The 20219-nt window shown below is 41.8% G+C and overlaps 1 protein-coding gene across 1 annotated transcript in view; it reads left to right on the forward strand.

Annotated features, from left to right (window-relative positions):
• The first annotated feature begins 258 nt into the window (after positions 1 to 258).
• The window catches only part of KCNB2 (potassium voltage-gated channel subfamily B member 2), a 372379-nt gene continuing 352418 nt past the window's right edge, over positions 259 to 20219 (forward strand). Inside the window, exon 1 of the mRNA XM_077270650.1 lies at positions 259 to 824. The gene's annotated coding sequence lies outside the window, so the exon portion shown is untranslated. The remainder of the gene's footprint in view (positions 825 to 20219) is intronic.

The following is a 20219-nucleotide window of genomic DNA, read 5'->3' on the forward strand; positions in this document are numbered from 1 at the left end:
CGTTGTTTTTAATACTTTAAAATGGTACGTAGCAAATATTTATTTATGATATTGTTCATTTCAATAATTCATAAAAACAGCAAAATCCTTTACGAATCTCATCGAACGTCCATATTTTTGAATACTAGGACGTCTTTGTAAAGGCTTCGGAGCGCGCTGCTGCTTTAAGCTCGGAAACTGCATCACTGCAAGGGTTAAAGCTGTGCTCAGAATAGGATTCCCCCAGCCCCCTCCTCTCCACCCTGTGCTTGTTCTCCTCGGGATTTCTTGGCTTTGGTGAGGAGCACTTGCCGATCTGTTGCTGCTGTCCTTGGTGATGCAGAGCTCAATCCAATTAGCTTTCACCTCTAGATCCTCTGAGCCAGATTGCGGGAGATCCAGGCCGGTCCATCCCTTGTGCTTGTGTGTGCCTGCTGTACAGTGAGGGTGTGTGATGGTGTGAATGTGTGTGCCTATGTCTTTGCAGTTCAGCATCTCCAAGCTGAGCTGATCTGCCTGCTCTCCCATCCCACAATCTATCCCCAGCCGCAGAACTAAGCAGCCCATCTCCATCATCATCATCACCACCATCACCACCACCATCAACGCCATCATCATCTCTGGAGGAGGATGCACTAAATCTTAAGACTAAGCTTCATGGCACTCTACAGTCGCTGTCACTCTCTAGACTTGTAGAGCCCTGGGATAGGTCCAAGAAGCAAGACATGGGACAAAAGCTCATTGTGAAGTGTCTTCTCCTGGAGAACATCTAACAAGCTCTAGTGAAGACATGAACCCATCCTTCCCGGGGCTGGTCAGCTTGTCTTTAATCCACTTTAAGCAAGGTAAGTAGATGGGAAATTTCTCCTCCAACTCTGAAGTATATACATATCTCCTACATGAGCAGTTTACGGAGGAGAACATTGTTGCTCTTCTAGTTTGTATGCATCTATGATGATTAATATTATCATTATGTTTTCTGATATTATCATTTGTATTCTTGTAATTTATATTGTTATTATTATTTATATTGTTATTATTATTACTATTTATGCTATATATACAGAAACGCCATAAAACATAGCATGGGTTGTGCCATTTAATTGCTTAAATCATCTTGTTATTACGTTGTTATCCAAGACGCTAAAAAAACACATAAAAAAGTGTTTTAATAATGAAGCCCTGATAATGTTCTGCATCTCATAATCTACAGAATACACATGTATGAATGTATGTAGAGGAGAATACATTTCCGTCGCAGTAATCCCGGCAAATCAAGTTATGTAACATTTAATCTTGAAGAAGCTGCTGGTTTGTTGAGGTTATACAATGAAAATCTTTTAATAGTTGGTTCTCTTCTGATGCTGAGACTAATAGAAAGGGAGGATCCTCTGGAAATTATCAGTAAGGAGAGTTCGATACTAAAACATAAGACAGTAAAAAAAAAACCAGAAGACTAAAGAAGAGATGATTTCAATCAATAATAATTCTATCCGGTGCTGCTAAGAAGCTGGCAGAGCTTGTGAAAAGAAATACGCTTGCACAAAATGTACTGATCTAAAAAAAAAAAAAAAAGTTTTATAAGCGTGTGGCTTTGTGTAAGTTACCGGTGAGATCTGTCATTACTTCTCTGAACAATAGGCCCATATTGCTTAGCAACATTTTCAAGGCCAATAAGGCATCAAATCGAGCAGAGGAGGTAGAAAATCCAGGGAAAGAGCATCTATGATCATGGTCAGGTTGTGACCTTCATCCCAAGGTGGATATCGCCCATTATTCGTATACGGCTTGGATTGTCTGTAGACTGTTCCTGGTGGGGTGAGTAATGCATCAACCCCAGAAAATATCAACTCTGCCACTATATATATATATACAATAATATATATACAATAAGATGGCGCGGAGAACAATGATGTAACCAAAGGCAACCAGACACTACGGTAGCTTACTGCACCGTTATTGTCCGGGATCCAGTTTTTCAGCTTTGTGGGCTTTATCTAAAATGAGACATGGTGCGACGTTGTGATTTTCCAGCCTTTCTTACCTTCCTATAAATAACAACAACAACAACAAAAAATGTTTATGACTTTTTTAATATATTCCATTTGTATCATCATGTCGGCATGGCACGAGATCTGACATGTGCCGATAGAGCAAAACTCAGTTTTCTCATCTCTGATTTTCAAAGGACTGCCAAAACTGACTTAATTGGCACCAAGTCTTTAATGTACTTACTTCAATTCCACCATTCCATATTTATCACATATCAGGCGTAATGGTGAATTTTGGGCATATTACGCATGCGCAACTTAGTGCACTCCTCAATACAAGACAAGAGCGGAGACCAGTGTATGAAATGATGCAAAGTAATCTAGAATTTTGCTCAAATTGTGACTTTTTGTGTTTCTTAAAAATAAAGGTAGTACCAGAAATGTATTAGTGTTGTGCCCTTTCTATGTCTAGAATGCAATGACTTTTCTGCAGCTTTTATATAGAATTGCATTCAGAAATATGCATTAGTGCCCCTTTTTCTTAACATTTTCAACTTTTTGCACAGGTGGTAAAAATAGTGAATTAAATGTTGTAAAATATTGATAACTTTACATGTACAAACAATATTTATATTTGGCTTTATGAGCTTTTGATACAATTCATGGTTAGATTGGTTGAAATAAGACCTAGGTCCATCAAGTTCAACCTTTCTCCACCAATTTGATAGAAGAAAGACAGCTTGAATTGGTTTCAATGAGAACAGCCCGTGATATTTTGAAGGTGGTTGCCTGAAATCTGTGTTGTGTGGACATGGAGAGCTTACTTTATAGAGGTCATACCCTTTTAAAGTATTTTCTTGAATTATTTCAATAAAATGAAACAGATCAGTGCTGAGTATGAAAGAATGATCGCTTCTTCATTTCTATTGAGTGCGGTCTGATTTAAGTGATCAGTTCAGGTCAAGAGGCCTCACAGATAAGTAGTATACTGGTTAATGACGTGACCGGATGGTAACTTGGAAAGGCCTGATTAGTGAATACGATGAATCTTTATTCATAATGTGTCAGCATATTTTGAGACCCTTTACAATGCAGAGAAAACATGTATGAAGGACATCAGATGTTGCGGAGAAACAAACTTATACATGGATCTGTAGAATAGTCGTGCATATGAGGTTTAAAGTGGTCATCTACTACTCACAAACCCTTCTGAAGCCCCATGTAAAATAAAAGCACTTATACTCACCTCTGCTGTTGGTGCCATTCCTGCAGTGTCGGCATGGTCTCCTCCAGCCATAACAATGTCACGCGATCCCTGCGGCATATTATCAAGGGCTTCACTGTCCTCGTCTTTGGACGTATCACATACATCCGGAAAGAGTGACAGACCCTTTATTTACAAGAGTGAAACATAAGGATTCCGAGTGGTGGACACCACCTTTCAGTGCTGACAAAGGGTATTAATAAATCTTAACGTTGATGGACACAAGAACATTGAGAACAACATTTTTTAAAACTTGTTGAAAAGGGTTTTTTTTGTTTTGTTTTGAGCGGGGATTTAACATTTTTGTCCAGAGCAGGGCAAGGGTTAAACATAAAATAAACCATAAACTCTCTTTTTATATCTTCTGCCAGTCCAGCGCCAGCACTTTGGTGATCCCTTCCATTGTTTGGTTAATTCCTGCAGCAATTAGGTGCCATGCATCATTCATGCGGCCTCAACTTGTGGATTCATAAGGGGAGGGGTTAACCGAACAGTGGACAACCTCTTAAAGTGTTGACCAAGGATAGCGAAAAACCTTAACATTGATGGAAACCAGAAAATTATTTTCTAAAACTGGTTCAAAAGTTGGGTAGCGTGAGTGGATTTAAAAAAATTAGTGTAGTGCAAACAAAGAGCGAAACATAAAATAACACAAATACTCACCTCTTGTATCCCCTGCCAGTCCAGTGCCAGCACGCTGGTGATCCCTTCCATACTTTGATTAATTGTTGCAGGGTTCAGGTGCCATATATCATTCACATAGCCTCAGCAGTTAGGGCAATGATTGGCTGCAGCAGTGATGATGTACTGCAGGAAGTAAGCACAGACCGGTGAAGACCATGAGAGCAGCGGTGCTGTAGCTATTGGGGGTAGAGAGGTAGTATATATCATTTTTTAGGTATTTAAACCATGCCATTACTTTTTAAGGTTTTCTTGGTGCTTAAATCCAACAACTATGTTTGCATTGCAGAACACATTGTACACAGTTTTGCAAAATGTTCAGGGTGATAAAATGTTGTTTGTTTGTTATTTTATTTCTCCTTTTATTAAGATGAGATATATTAACATTTCTCCTTCTTCTGGCAAATACTTTCTTCTCTCTAGCTAGCATAGCCCTGCACTAAGATGTAACTCTTAGGGTATGTTCATATGGACATTTTTTAAGCAGTTTTTGGATCACTTTCTGCTCCACAATCTACATAAAAAATGCTTAAAATCTGCTTTCAACAGACATCCCATTCATTCAATGAGAAACCTGCCTATAGTCCACATGTTGCATTTTTTTCTGACATTTTAATTCATCTTAAAAAAAATGTCGTCAATTTTTTGGCACAGTTTCTGCATTTTTGTACCTTTTTTATCATGGTTTTTAGAATTTTTTTCTGTGGCTTTGCAACACAAATTAGCAAAAAAACATACAGTACAGACCAAAAGTTTGGACACACCTCATTTAAAGATTTTTCTGTATTTTCATGACTATGAAAATTGTACGTTCACACTGAAGGCATCAAAACTATGAATTAACACATGTGGAATTATATACTTAACAAAAAAGTGTGAAACAAATGAAATAATGTCTTATATTCTAGGTTCTTCAATGTAGCCACCTTTTGCTTTGATGACTGCTTTGCACACTCTTGGCATTCTCTTGATGAGCTTCAAGAGGTAGTCACTGGGAATGGTTTTCACTTCACAGGTGTGCTCTGTCAGGTTTAATAAGTGGGATTTCTTGCCTTATAAATGGGGTTGGGATCATCAGTTGTGTTGTGCAGAAGTCTGGTGGATACACAGCTGATAGTCCTACTGAATAGACTGTTAGAATTTGTATTATGGCAAGAAAAAAGCAGCTAAGTAAAGAAAAATGAGTGGCCATCATTACTTTAAGAAATGAAGGTCAGTCAGTCCGAAAAATTGGGAAAACTTTGAAAGTGTCCCCAAGTGCAGTTACAAAAACCATCAAGCGCTACAAAGAAACTGGCTCACATGAGGACAGCACCAGGAAAGGAAGACCAAGAGTCACCTCTGCTTCTGAGGATAAGTTTATCTGAGTCACCGGCCTCAGTAATCACAGGTTAACAGCAGCTCAGATTAGAGACCAGGTCAATGCCACACAGAGTTCTAGCAGCAGACACATCTCTACAACAACTGTTAAGAGGAGACTTTGTGCAGCAGGCCTTCATGGTAAAATAGTTGCTAGGAAACACTGCTAAGGACAGGCAACAAGCAGAAGAGACTTGTTTGGGCTAAAGAACACAAGAAATGGACATTAGACCAGTGGAAATCTGTGCTTTGGTGTGATGAGTCCAAATTTGACATCTTTGGTTCCAACCACCGTGTCTTTGTGCGATGCAGAAAAGGTGAACGGATGGACTACATGCCTGGTTCCCACCGTGAAGCATGGAGGAGGAGTGTGATGGTGTGGGGGTGCTTTGCTGGTGACACTGTTGGGAATTTATTCAAAATTGAAGGCATACTGAACCAGCATGGCGACCACAGCATCTTGCAGCGGCATGCTATTCCTTCCGGTTTGCGTTTAGTTTGACCATCATTTATTTTTCACAGGACAATGACCCCAAACACACCTCCAGGCTGTGTAAGGGCTATTTGACCACCAAGAAGGAGAGTGATGGGGTGCTACGCCAGATGACCTGGCCTCCATAGTCACCAGACCTGAACCCAATCGAGAAGGTTTGGGGAGAGCTGGACCGCACAGTGAAGGCAAAAGGGCCAACAAGTGCTAAGCATCTCTGGGAACTCCTTCAAGATTGTTGGAAGACCATTCTCAGTGACTACCTCTTGAAGCTCATCAAGAGAATGCCAAGAGTGTGCAAAGCAGTCATCAAAGCAATAGGTGGCTACTTTGAAAAACCTAGAATATAAGACATATTTTCAGTTGTTTCACACTTTTTCGTTAAGTATATAATTCCACATGTGTTAATTCATAGTTTTGATGCCTTCAGTGTGAATGTACAATTTTCATAGTCATGAAAATACAGAAAAATCTTTAAATGAGAAGGTGTGTCCAAACTTTTGGTCTGTACTGTACATTAATACTAAACTCCATATTGAAAATTTATAGAGAACCACAATGGAAAATCGAGTCAAAGAAGCAATTAAGAAGCTTAAAAAAACTGTGTCCTTACAAAAACCCCACAAAAACCTATGTGCATTTTAGGAGCAGTTTTTATACATGTAACATTCAACCATCAAAATTCACATCAAAAAACTTCATATGAATATATTATCGGATATATTCACCAATTCTATGCTGTCTTTAAATAGAACTTAGTAAACCATAGTTAATACCACATCTGCAGCAAAATCCTCAAGTCCAAAAAAAAAACAATTTTTACAAAGTTTAAAATAAAAGTTAAAATAAAAAAACAATATTTTCACGTTACATGGAATTTAGAAAGTCTCCATCTCTGTATGACACTGCCTGTGTAACACTGCCTCCCATGAGCTGTTCTATGCGAGCTAGCAATCTACTATTTTCAACAGGGAAATCAGTGCCAAGTCCAAATTGTGTGCACACCGCTGCACATTGCCCTGCTGATTATCATGGAAATTTTCATCAGCAAATCTGTTATATGTGAACGTGCTAAAGCATACATTTCAAACTGTGACCCACGGGTGAAATCTGGCCCGCAGGGTGACTGTATTTGGCCTGCGTCACTGGGCGGGCCCAATACAGTTCAAAGCAATCATGGAAGAGGGAGCTGTCAGCTGATGCTCCCTCCGCTATCATTCCCCCTCTGTGTCTGATATCTCAGCGTAGCGGGCGAGATGACGTTACTAAAATGCGCAGCTGTACCAAGCAGTGCAAAGGTTCAGACAACTCGCTGCCAAGACCTGAGCAGTGGGGGAACAAGGAGAGGTGATAATTATTTTTATGCAGCCATTATACAGTATGGAAAGCAATGCAGGGGCCATTGTAGTCTATGGAAGACAATGTAGGACCCATCATAATATATGGAAGGAAATCCAGAAGCCATTATACTGTATTGAGAACTATTTGGGCCCATTATACTATATGTAGGAATCTGTGGGCCCATTATACTGTATGGAGGGTTATGTGGAGCCCATTATACTGTATACAAGGCAATGCTGGGCCCATTGTACTGTATAGAGTACTATGTGGGTCAATTATACTGTATGAAAGGCAATGCAGGGTCCATTATACTGTATGGAGGACTATGTGTGCCCACAATACTGCTGGGAGGACTATGTGGTGCCATTATACTGTATGGAGGCAATGAAGGTCCCATTATACTGTATGGAGATGTATGTGAGCCTATTATACTGTATGGAGGACTATATGGGGCCATTATACTGTATATAAGGTAATGAGAGGCCATTATATGGAATGGAAGGCAATAATGGGACCATTATACTGTATGGAAGACTACATGGGCCATTATACTGTATGGAAGGCAATACAGGGTCCTTATATTGTATGAAGGACTATGTGGAGCCATTATACTGTATGGAAGGCAATGCAGGGCCCATTATACTGTATGGGGGACAATGTGGGACCATTATACTGTGTGCAGGGCTGTGTAGGGATCACAGTTGGGAAATCAAACTTTGATGGTGTCACCAAGCATTGCCAGGGAGTTTGAGGTGGGGGGTACAGTAGGGTCATCATACCGCGCATGTGGAGGAATTCACTGTGGGGGTATCATACTGTATTTCACGGCACTTTTGTTGGTGTTATATTTTATTATCTACATTATTCAAGGTTTTTATGCTTTGTTATTACATTCCAGTATACCTCATTTGTGATTATGTGTTTATTTGATTCTAAGATCTATACATTTAAATGTACTTTGCTCATTGGATAACCTATTTAAGTTTGTTTCCATATGAAAAGGTTTGTAAAATATAGTGGGCTGGACACGGATGCAACCCGAGTTGTTCCACTAAGGCCTTATTTAGTCAGAAATATTTTTGATACTCAAAAATGGTCCAAGTTTCATTATTTGTTATAATAATTCCAAAGACTCCATTACAATGTTAAAAATAGACAGTACATACTGTAGCCGGCACCTGTGTGCTGTCTCTGATTTTATGGACTCCTAGGTAGGGTTGAGCGAAACGGGTCGATCATTTTCAAAAGTCGCCGACTTTTGGCTAAGTCGGCGTCTCATGAAACCCGATCCGACCCCTGTGCTTGTCGGCCATGCGGTACGCGACTTTCGCGCCAAAGTCGCGTTTCAATGACGCGAAAAGCGCCATTTCTCAGCCAATGAAGGTGAACGCAGAGTGTGGGCAGCGTGATGACATAGATCCTGGTCCCCACCATCTTAGAGAAGGGCATTGCAGTGATTGGCTTGCTGTCTGCGGCGTCACAGGGGCTATAAAGGGGCGTTCCCGTCGACCGCCATCTTACTGCTGCTGATCTGAGCTTAGGGACAGGTTGCTGCCGCTTCGTCAGAAGCAGGGAGAGCGTTAGGCAGGGTCCACTAACCACCAAACCGCTTGTGCTGCAGCGATTTCCACTGTCCAACACCACCTTCGGTGTGCAGGGACTGTGGAAGCTATTTTTTTTTTTTTTTCCCCTCAGCGCTGTAGCTCATTGGGCTGCCCTAGAAGGCTCCGTGATAGCTGTATTGCTGTGTGTACGCCACTGTGGAAACCAACTGCTTTTTTCAAAGCACATATCCTCTTGTTCCTTCCTTTCTGCACAGCTATCTTTTTTGTTTGTCCACACTTTTTATTTAATTTGTGCATCAGTCCACTCCTATTGCTGCCTGCCATACCTGGCTTACATTACTGCAGGGAGATAGTAATTGTAGGACAGTTTTTTTTTTTTTTTTTGTTTTTTTTGTGGGAGATTAAGATTGGCATTTCTGCTACAGTGCCATCCCTGTGTGTGCCATCTCTCACTGAGTGGGCCATAGAAAGCCTATTTATTTTTTCCGTGATTTGTGTTCTAAATTCTACCTCAACACAAAAACACTACATCAATCAGTGGGAGAAAAATATTGGTCTCAGTCAGGGCTTGTGTGCCACTGCTGTGTGTGCTATCTCTCATTCAGTGGGCTATAGCAAGCCTATTTTTTTTTTTTTTTTTTTTTAATATTATTTGGTTTCTAAAGTCTCCCTGAAAAAAAAAAAAAAAACTAAAAAAACAGTGGGAGAGTAATATTGCCCTTTCAGCTTGTGTGCCAGTCTTGACTCCTGGGTGTGCCACCTCTCTCCCTTTCATTCAGTGGGCCATAGAAAGCCTATTTATTTATTTTTTTAAATATTATTGGGTTTCTAAAGTCTCCCTTAAAAAACAAAAAATACATAAAAAAACAGTGGGAGAGTAATATTGCCCTTTCAGCTTGTGTGCCAGTCTTGACTCCTGGGTGTGCCACCTCTCTCCCTCTCATTCAGTGGGCCATAGAAAGCCTATTTATTTTTTTTTTTTAAATATTATTGGGTTTCTAAAGTCTCCCTTAAAAAACAAAAAATACATAAAAAAACAGTGGGAGAGTAATATTGCCCTTTCAGCTTGTGTGCCAGTCTTGACTCCTGGGTGTGCCACCTCTCTCCCTTTCATTCAGTGGGCCATAGAAAGCCTATTTATTTTTTTTTTAAAATATTATTGGGTTTCTAAAGTCTCCCTTAAAAAACAAAAAATACATAAAAAAACAGTGGGAGAGTAATATTGCCCTTTCAGCTTGTGTGCCAGTCTTGACTCCTGGGTGTGCCACCTCTCTCTCATTCAGTGGGCCATAGAAAGCATTTTTTTTTTTTCCTTGATTTGTGTTCTAAAATCTACCTCAACACAAAAACACTACATCAATCAGTGGGAGAAAAATATTGGCCTCAGTCAGGGCTTGTGTGCCACTGCTGTGTGTGCTATCTCTCATTCAGTGGGCTATAGAAAGCCTATTTATTTATTTATTTTTTTTCTTATTATTTGGTTTCTAAAGTCTCCCTGAAAAAAAAAAATAAAAAATAAAAAAACAGTGGGAGAGTAATATTGCCCTTTCAGCTTGTGTGCCAGTCTTGACTCCTGGGTGTGCCACCTCTCTCTCTCATTCAGTGGGCCATAGAAAGGCTATTTTTTTTTGTGGTTTTTTTAATATTATTTGGTTTCTAAAGTCTCCCTGAAATAAAAAAAAAACTTAAAAAAACAGTGGGAGAGTAATATTGCCCTTTCAGCTTGTGCGCCAGTCTTGACTCCTGGGTGTGCCACCTCTCTCTCTCTAATTGTGGGCCATAGAAAGCCTATTTTTTTTTTTTTAAATATTATTGGGTTTCTAAAGTCTCCCTTAAAAAACAAAAAATACATAAAAAAACAGTGGGAGAGTAATATTGCCCTTTCAGCTTGTGTGCCAGTCTTGACTCCTGGGTGTGCCACCTCTCTCTCTCATTCAGTGGGCCATAGAAAGGCTATTTTTTTTTGTGGTTTTTTTAATATTATTTGGTTTCTAAAGTCTCCCTGAAATAAAAAAAAAACTTAAAAAAACAGTGGGAGAGTAATATTGCCCTTTCAGCTTGTGCGCCAGTCTTGACTCCTGGGTGTGCCACCTCTCTCTCTCTAATTGTGGGCCATAGAAAGCCTATTTTTTTTTTTTTTAAATATTATTGGGTTTCTAAAGTCTCCCTTAAAAAACAAAAAATACATAAAAAAACAGTGGGAGAGTAATATTGCCCTTTCAGCTTGTGTGCCAGTCTTGACTCCTGGGTGTGCCACCTCTCTCTCTCATTCAGTGGGCCATAGAAAGGCTATTTTTTTTTGTGGTTTTTTTAATATTATTTGGTTTCTAAAGTCTCCCTGAAATAAAAAAAAAACTTAAAAAAACAGTGGGAGAGTAATATTGCCCTTTCAGCTTGTGCGCCAGTCTTGACTCCTGGGTGTGCCACCTCTCTCTCTCTAATTGTGGGCCATAGAAAGCCTATTTTTTTTTTTTTTTAAATATTATTGGGTTTCTAAAGTCTCCCTTAAAAAACAAAAAATACATAAAAAAACAGTGGGAGAGTAATATTGCCCTTTCAGCTTGTGTGCCAGTCTTGACTCCTGGGTGTGCCACCTCTCTCTCATTCAGTGGGCCATAGAAAGCATTTTTTTTTTTTTCCTTGATTTGTGTTCTAAAATCTACCTCAACACAAAAACACTACATCAATCAGTGGGAGAAAAATATTGGCCTCAGTCAGGGCTTGTGTGCCACTGCTGTGTGTGCTATCTCTCATTCAGTGGGCTATAGAAAGCCTATTTATTTATTTATTTTTTTTCTTATTATTTGGTTTCTAAAGTCTCCCTGAAAAAAAAAAACAAAACATAAAAAAACAGTGGGAGAGTAATATTGCCCTTTCAGCTTGTGTGCCAGTCTTGACTCCTGGGTGTGCCACCTCTCTCTCATTCAGTGGGCCATAGAAAGCATTTTTTTTTTTTCCTTGATTTGTGTTCTAAAATCTACCTCAACACAAAAACACTACATCAATCAGTGGGAGAAAAATATTGGCCTCAGTCAGGGCTTGTGTGCCACTGCTGTGTGTGCTATCTCTCATTCAGTGGGCTATAGAAAGCCTATTTATTTATTTATTTTTTTTCTTATTATTTGGTTTCTAAAGTCTCCCTGAAAAAAAAAAATAAAAAAAAAAAAAACAGTGGGAGAGTAATATTGCCCTTTCAGCTTGTGTGCCAGTCTTGACTCCTGGGTGTGCCACCTCTCTCTCTCATTCAGTGGGCCATAGAAAGGCTATTTTTTTTTGTGTTTTTTTTAATATTATTTGGTTTCTAAAGTCTCCCTGAAATAAAAAAAAAACTTAAAAAAACAGTGGGAGAGTAATATTGCCCTTTCAGCTTGTGCGCCAGTCTTGACTCCTGGGTGTGCCACCTCTCTCTCTCTAATTGTGGGCCATAGAAAGCCTATTTTTTTTTTTTTAAATATTATTGGGTTTCTAAAGTCTCCCTTAAAAAACAAAAAATACATAAAAAAACAGTGGGAGAGTAATATTGCCCTTTCAGCTTGTGTGCCAGTCTTGACTCCTGGGTGTGCCACCTCTCTCTCTCATTCAGTGGGCCATAGAAAGGCTATTTTTTTTTGTGGTTTTTTTAATATTATTTGGTTTCTAAAGTCTCCCTGAAATAAAAAAAAAACTTAAAAAAACAGTGGGAGAGTAATATTGCCCTTTCAGCTTGTGCGCCAGTCTTGACTCCTGGGTGTGCCACCTCTCTCTCTCTAATTGTGGGCCATAGAAAGCCTATTTTTTTTTTTTAAAAAATATTATTGGGTTTCTAAAGTCTCCCTTAAAAAACAAAAAATACATAAAAAAACAGTGGGAGAGTAATATTGCCCTTTCAGCTTGTGTGCCAGTCTTGACTCCTGGGTGTGCCACCTCTCTCTCATTCAGTGGGCCATAGAAAGCATTTTTTTTTTTTTTCCTTGATTTGTGTTCTAAAATCTACCTCAACACAAAAACACTACATCAATCAGTGGGAGAAAAATATTGGCCTCAGTCAGGGCTTGTGTGCCACTGCTGTGTGTGCTATCTCTCATTCAGTGGGCCATAGAAAGCCTATTTATTTATTTATTTTTTTTCTTATTATTTGGTTTCTAAAGTCTCCCTGAAAAAAAAAAATAAAAAATAAAAAAACAGTGGGAGAGTAATATTGCCTTTTCAGCTTGTGTGCCAGTCTTGACTCCTGGGTGTGCCACCTCTCTCTCTCATTCAGTGGGCCATAGAAAGGCTATTTTTTTTTGTGGTTTTTTTAATATTATTTGGTTTCTAAAGTCTCCCTGAAATAAAAAAAAAACTTAAAAAAACAGTGGGAGAGTAATATTGCCCTTTCAGCTTGTGCGCCAGTCTTGACTCCTGGGTGTGCCACCTCTCTCTCTCTAATTGTGGGCCATAGAAAGCCTATTTTTTTTTTTTTAAATATTATTGGGTTTCTAAAGTCTCCCTTAAAAAACAAAAAATACATAAAAAAACAGTGGGAGAGTAATATTGCCCTTTCAGCTTGTGTGCCAGTCTTGACTCCTGGGTGTGCCACCTCTCTCTCTCATTCAGTGGGCCATAGAAAGGCTATTTTTTTTTGTGGTTTTTTTAATATTATTTGGTTTCTAAAGTCTCCCTGAAATAAAAAAAAAACTTAAAAAAACAGTGGGAGAGTAATATTGCCCTTTCAGCTTGTGCGCCAGTCTTGACTCCTGGGTGTGCCACCTCTCTCTCTCTAATTGTGGGCCATAGAAAGCCTATTTTTTTTTTTTTAAAATATTATTGGGTTTCTAAAGTCTCCCTTAAAAAACAAAAAATACATAAAAAAACAGTGGGAGAGTAATATTGCCCTTTCAGCTTGTGTGCCAGTCTTGACTCCTGGGTGTGCCACCTCTCTCTCTCATTCAGTGGGCCATAGAAAGGCTATTTTTTTGTGTGGTTTTTTTAATATTATTTGGTTTCTAAAGTCTCCCTGAAATAAAAAAAAAACTTAAAAAAACAGTGGGAGAGTAATATTGCCCTTTCAGCTTGTGCGCCAGTCTTGACTCCTGGGTGTGCCACCTCTCTCTCTCTAATTGTGGGCCATAGAAAGCCTATTTTTTTTTTTTTTTAAATATTATTGGGTTTCTAAAGTCTCCCTTAAAAAACAAAAAATACATAAAAAAACAGTGGGAGAGTAATATTGCCCTTTCAGCTTGTGTGCCAGTCTTGACTCCTGGGTGTGCCACCTCTCTCTCATTCAGTGGGCCATAGAAAGCATTTTTTTTTTTTTTTCCTTGATTTGTGTTCTAAAATCTACCTCAACACAAAAACACTACATCAATCAGTGGGAGAAAAATATTGGCCTCAGTCAGGGCTTGTGTGCCACTGCTGTGTGTGCTATCTCTCATTCAGTGGGCTATAGAAAGCCTATTTATTTATTTATTTTTTTTCTTATTATTTGGTTTCTAAAGTCTCCCTGAAAAAAAAAAAAAAAACATAAAAAAACAGTGGGAGAGTAATATTGCCCTTTCAGCTTGTGTGCCAGTCTTGACTCCTGGGTGTGCCACCTCTCTCTCATTCAGTGTGCCATAGAAAGCATTTTTTTTTTTTCCTTGATTTGTGTTCTAAAATCTACCTCAACACAAAAACACTACATCAATCAGTGGGAGAAAAATATTGGCCTCAGTCAGGGCTTGTGTGCCACTGCTGTGTGTGCTATCTCTCATTCAGTGGGCTATAGAAAGCCTATTTATTTATTTATTTTTTTCTTATTATTTGGTTTCTAAAGTCTCCCTGAAAAAAAATAAAATAAAATAAAAAAACAGTGGGAGAGTAATATTGCCCTTTCAGCTTGTGTGCCAGTCTTGACTCCTGGGTGTGCCACCTCTCTCTCTCATTCAGTGGGCCATAGAAAGGCTATTTTTTTTTGTGGTTTTTTTAATATTATTTGGTTTCTAAAGTCTCCCTGAAATAAAAAAAAAACTTAAAAAAACAGTGGGAGAGTAATATTGCCCTTTCAGCTTGTGCGCCAGTCTTGACTCCTGGGTGTGCCACCTCTCTCTCTCTAATTGTGGGCCATAGAAAGCCTTTTTTTTTTTTTTTTAATATTATTTGGTTTCTAAAGTCTCCCTGAGAAAAAAAAAAAAAAAAATTAGGTGGGAGATTAATATTGACATTAGTGCTTGAGTGACAGTCCTGCGTGTGTGTCATCTCTGTGATTTTGTGCCACAGAAAACAGAGTGTGTAACATTGTGCCTGATTTTCCTTGTGGTCTCACCAACCTGTTAAGGGATATTGAAATCATACTGAAGTTATAGCTCACCGTGTAAGTTGTTTGACAGCAACAAATAAAGTTACTTTGGTTAAGATTTTAAAACAATGAGGAAGTCTGGTGCAAGAGGTCGTCGTGGGCGTTCATTGTCAGCTGGTAATGATGGTAGTGGTAGTGGAGCATCAGGTGGTCGTGGGGATAAAAATATTCCACCTAAGTCTGGAGCTGTGGAGCCAGTTTCGTCGTCAGGCTACACAAGGCCTCGAACGCTCTCTTTTCTGGGAGTAGGAAAACCGCTTTTAAAGGCGGAGCAGCAACAGCAAGTTTTGGCTTACATTGCAGACTCAGCCTCTAGCTCTTTTGCCTCCTCTTCCGAAACTGGTAAATGTAAAAGCAGCGCGTCGCTTGTGGATGTTCACGGTCAGGGACAAGTCGCTTCCTTGTCCTCCTCAGCAAAAACTACAACAAGAGAGAAGGATGCAGCAGGCGACACAACGGGTCACTCCATGGAGCTCTTTACACATACCGTCCCTCGCTTAGAAAGTGAAACATTTAACAGGCCATGCCCATTACAAGTATATTCTGACATGGAGTGCACTGATGCACAGCCACAGCCAGAGTACTATGCTGCTCCTTTGACTCAGACCACCACATTGCCCTCTCAGGGTACAGATCCACAATCAGACCCTGATGAGACTATGTTGCCCCGCCACGAACGCTATACCACCGACCGACACAGTGACACAGACGAAGTTGCACACGAGCTCGAAGAGGAGGTAATAGATGACCCAGTTATTGACCCCGATTGGCAGCCATTGGGGGAACAGGGTGCAGGCGGCAGTAGTTCAGAAGCGGAGGTGGAGGAGGGGCCGCAGCAGGCATCAACATCGCAACAGGTTCCATCTGCCGGGCCCGTATCTGGCCCAAAACGCGTGTCAAAGCCAAAACCTGTTGGAGCACAGCGTTGCCATCCGGTTAAAGCTCAGTCTGCAATCCCTGAAAAGGGATCCGAGTCTAGGAAGAGTGCAGTCTGGCATTTTTTTAAACAACATCCAACTGATCAGCGCAAAGTCATCTGTCAAAAATGTTCAACTAGCTTAAGCAGAGGTCAGAATCTGAAAAGTCTCAATACTAGTTGCATGCATAGACACTTAACCACCATGCATTTTCAAGCCTGGACTAACTACCAAACGTCCCTCAAGGTTGTAGCACCCTCGGCCAATGAAGCTAGTCAGCAACGCAACATCCCTTCCGTCACTGTAAGGCCACCATTTTCCGCACCACCGGCAGTATCTGTGCAGGTTTCTTTGCCAGCCAAAAGCAGTCAGGGTCAGGGAATCACCAGTTTTGTAGGAGGAAATATTGCATCTAGGGCACCGGCGGAAACAATACCGTCTCCAACCGTCTCTCAGTCTGCCATGTACACCGGCACACCCGAAAGTTCCACGATCTCCAGCTCTCCAGTCCAGCTCACCCTACATGAGACTCTGGTTAGAAAAAGGAAGTACTTATCCTCGCATCCGCGTACACAGGGTTTTAACGCCCACATAGCTAGACTAATCTCGTTAGAGATGATGCCCTACCGGTTAGTTGAAAGCGAAGCTTTCAAAGCCCTGATGGAGTACGCTGAACCACGATACGAGCTACCCAGTCGACACTTTTTTTCCAGAAAAGCCATCCCAGCCCTGCACCAGCATGTTAAACAGCGCATCGTCCATGCACTCAGGCAATCTGTGAGTACAAAGGTGCACCTGACTACAGATGCATGGACCAGTAGGCATGGCCAGGGACGTTATGTGTCCATCACGGCACACTGGGTGAATGTGGTGGATGCAGGGTCCACAGGCGACATCAATTTAGGGACAGTTGTGCCTAGCCCACGGTCTAGGAAACAGTTGGCTGTAGGCGTTCGCACCCCCTCCTCCTCCTCCTCCTCGGCCTCCTGCAGAAGCTACAGCTCTTCCACAGAACGCAGTCTGCCAACCACTCCATCGGCAGATGACACTGTTGCACACCAGTTGTCCCATTATGGGCCAGCTACTGCCAAGCGTCAGCAGGCTGTATTGGCTATGAAGTGTTTGGGCGACAACAGACACACCGCGGAAGTTTTATCCGAGTTCTTGCAACAAGAAACGCAGTCGTGGCTGGGCACAGTAGATCTTGAGGCAGGCAAGGTAGTGAGTGATAACGGAAGGAATTTCATGGCTGCCATCTCCCTTTCCCAACTGAAACACATTCCTTGCCTGGCTCACACCTTAAACCTGGTGGTGCAGTGCTTATTGAAAACTTATCCTGGGTTCTCCGACCTGCTCCTCAAAGTGCGTGCACTTTGCTCACATATCCGACGTTCGCCTGTACACGCCAGCCGTATGCAGACCTATCAGCGGTCTTTGAACCTTCCCCAGCATCGCCTAATCATAGACGTTGCAACAAGGTGGAACTCAACACTGCACATGCTTCAGAGACTGTGCGAACAGAGGCGTGCTGTTATTTATTTGTGGGAGGATACACGGGCAGGCAGTAGGATGGCAGACATGGAGTTGTCAGGTGTGCAGTGGTCTAAGATACAAGATATGTGTCAAGTCCTTCAGTGTTTTGAGGAATGCACACGGCTGGTTAGTGCAGACAATGCCGTAATAAGCATGAGCATCCCCCTAATGCGTCTGCTGATGCAAAGTTTGACGCACATAAAGGAGCAGGCGTCTGCACCAGAGGAAGAGGAAAGCCTTGATGACAGTCAGCCATTGTCTGGTCAGGGCAGTGTACAGGACGAGGTAGCGGGCGAAGAGGAGGTGGAGGACGAGGAGGATGATGGGGATGAGTATATTTTTAATGCCGAACCTTTCCCGGGGGCACAGGAAATTGGTTGCGTGTCACGCCCGGGTTCTGGTTTTTTGAGGGACACAAGTGACGTAGATTTGCCTGCAACTGCCCCTCAACCAATCACAACCGGAGATTTGACAACTGGAACTTTGGCCCACATGGCGGATTATGCCTTACGTATCCTAAAAAGGGACACACGCATTACGAAAATGATGAACGATGACGATTACTGGTTGGCCTGCCTCCTTGATCCACGCTATAAAGGCAAATTGCAAAATATTATGCCACATGAGAACTTGGAACTAATATTAGCAACCAAACAATCAACTCTTGTTGACCGTTTGCTTCAGGCATTCCCAGCACACAGCGCACGTGATCGTTCTCACACGAGCTCCAGGGGGCAGCAGACTAGGAGTGTTAGGGGTGCACACATCAGAAGTGGCGTTGGACAGAGGGGTTTTCTGACCAGGTTGTGGAGTGATTTTGCTATGACCGCAGACAGGACAGGTACTGCTGCATCAATTGAAAGTGACAGGAGACAACATTTGTCCAGTATGGTTACTAACTATTTTTCATCCCTTATCGATGTTCTCCCTCAACCGTCATTCCCATTTGATTACTGGGCCTCCAAATTAGACACCTGGCCAGAATTGGCAGAATATGCATTGCAGGAGCTTGCTTGCCCGGCAGCAAGTGTCCTATCAGAAAGAGTATTCAGTGCTGCAGGTTCAATATTAACCGAAAAAAGGACTCGTCTGGCTACCCAAAATGTTGACGATCTAACATTCATTAAAATGAACCACAACTGGATTTCGAAATCTTTTGCCCCACCTTGCCCGGCCGACACCTAGCTTTCCTATGAAAAGCTCTTGCCTGTGAATTACTTTTCTAATGTCTAATTTGCTGCAGCTGATTGTACAGCATATGACATGTTTACACCTCCCTAAATGGCAAAACTCCCCACACGGGGCCGTGGTATCGCGACTTGGCGCAAGCACCCGTGAGACTGCTGTTTGTCTGAAGAGGTGGGTGTGCTCGCTTTTGGTTGACGGCATTGCTACTGGGTCCCTCATAGTACAATGTAGTGTCTCTGGCGGTGGTGGTGCGCACCCAACGTCAGACACACCGTTGTAACATGAGGGGCCCTGGGGCGGTCCCGCCGGCCTCAAGAGAGTTCCCCCCTACCCCAGCTCAAAATGTGCTCTACCACGTGCAAAATTATGTCGCACAGCTCCACCAATCTTTAGTCTATTCGCTGACATCATTCAATGTCTGGCACTGACAATACAAATTTGTAGACATCTATGATGCAACTTAAAGTAGTCTGTGTCTGTGTCCTATATTGGCACCATTAAATAGTTACTGCCAAATTACTATGTCAGAAACTCAGCAGATGAGCCCACCCCTGTACCTAAGTATGCCACCTTTTTTTTTGTTTTGGTTGTTTTGCGAGACATTAACATCTATTTATATTTTGGGAGTACTGGGACAGACACTCCTTGCACTACTCCTCCACTCACCACCAAGCTGCCCGTGTATCCATGTAACCGCTGTAAAACTGCCATGAGCCTATTGTTTGTTATTTTAGGCCTTTGAAGCCTGTCTGCGGTCCCTCCTTCCACTAGTCCTCCACTGACCAGACCACTGCTGCCCGTGTACCCCTGGAACCAATTATAAAGTGCCTACAGCCAGCCCATTTTTTTATGTTAGGCCTTTGAAGCCTGTCTGCGGTCCCTCCTTCCACTAGTCCTCCACTGGCCAGACCACTGCTGCCCGTGTACCCCTGGAACCAATTATAAAGTGCCTACAGCCAGCCCATTTTCTTATGTTAGGCCTTTGAAGCCTGTCTGCGGTCCCTACTTTAAATACTCCTCCACTGACCACCAAGCTGCCTGCCCGTGTATCCATGTAACCGCTGTAAAACTGCCATGAGCCTATTGTTTGTTATGTTAGGCCTTTGATAGCCTGTCTGCGGTCCCTACTTTAAATACTCCTCCACTCACCACCAAGCTGCCTGCCCGTCTATCCATGTAACCGCTGTAAAACTGCCATGAGCCTATTGTTTGTTATGTTAGGCCTTTGATAGCCTGTCTGCGGTCCTTACTTTAAATACTCCTCCACTCACCACCAAGCTGCCTGTGTATCCATGTAACCGCTGTAAAACTGCAATGAGCCTATTGTTTGTTATTTTAGGCCTTTGATAGCCTGTCTGCGGCCCCTACTTGCAATACTCCTCCACTGACCACAATGCTGCCTGGAGTGCCTGCCTGTGTATCCATGTAACCGATGTAAAACTGCCATGACTGCCTACTGTTTGTTATTTTAGGCCTTTGATAGCCTGTCTGCGGCCCCTACTTGCAATACTCCTCCACTGACCACAATGCTGCCTGGAGTGCCTGCCTGTGTATCCATGTAACCGATGTAAAACTGCCATGACTGCCTACTGTTTGTTATTTTAGGCCTTTGATAG

This window comes from Ranitomeya variabilis, chromosome 6 (assembly GCF_051348905.1).
Source record: "Ranitomeya variabilis isolate aRanVar5 chromosome 6, aRanVar5.hap1, whole genome shotgun sequence".
NCBI lineage: Eukaryota > Metazoa > Chordata > Amphibia > Anura > Dendrobatidae > Ranitomeya > Ranitomeya variabilis.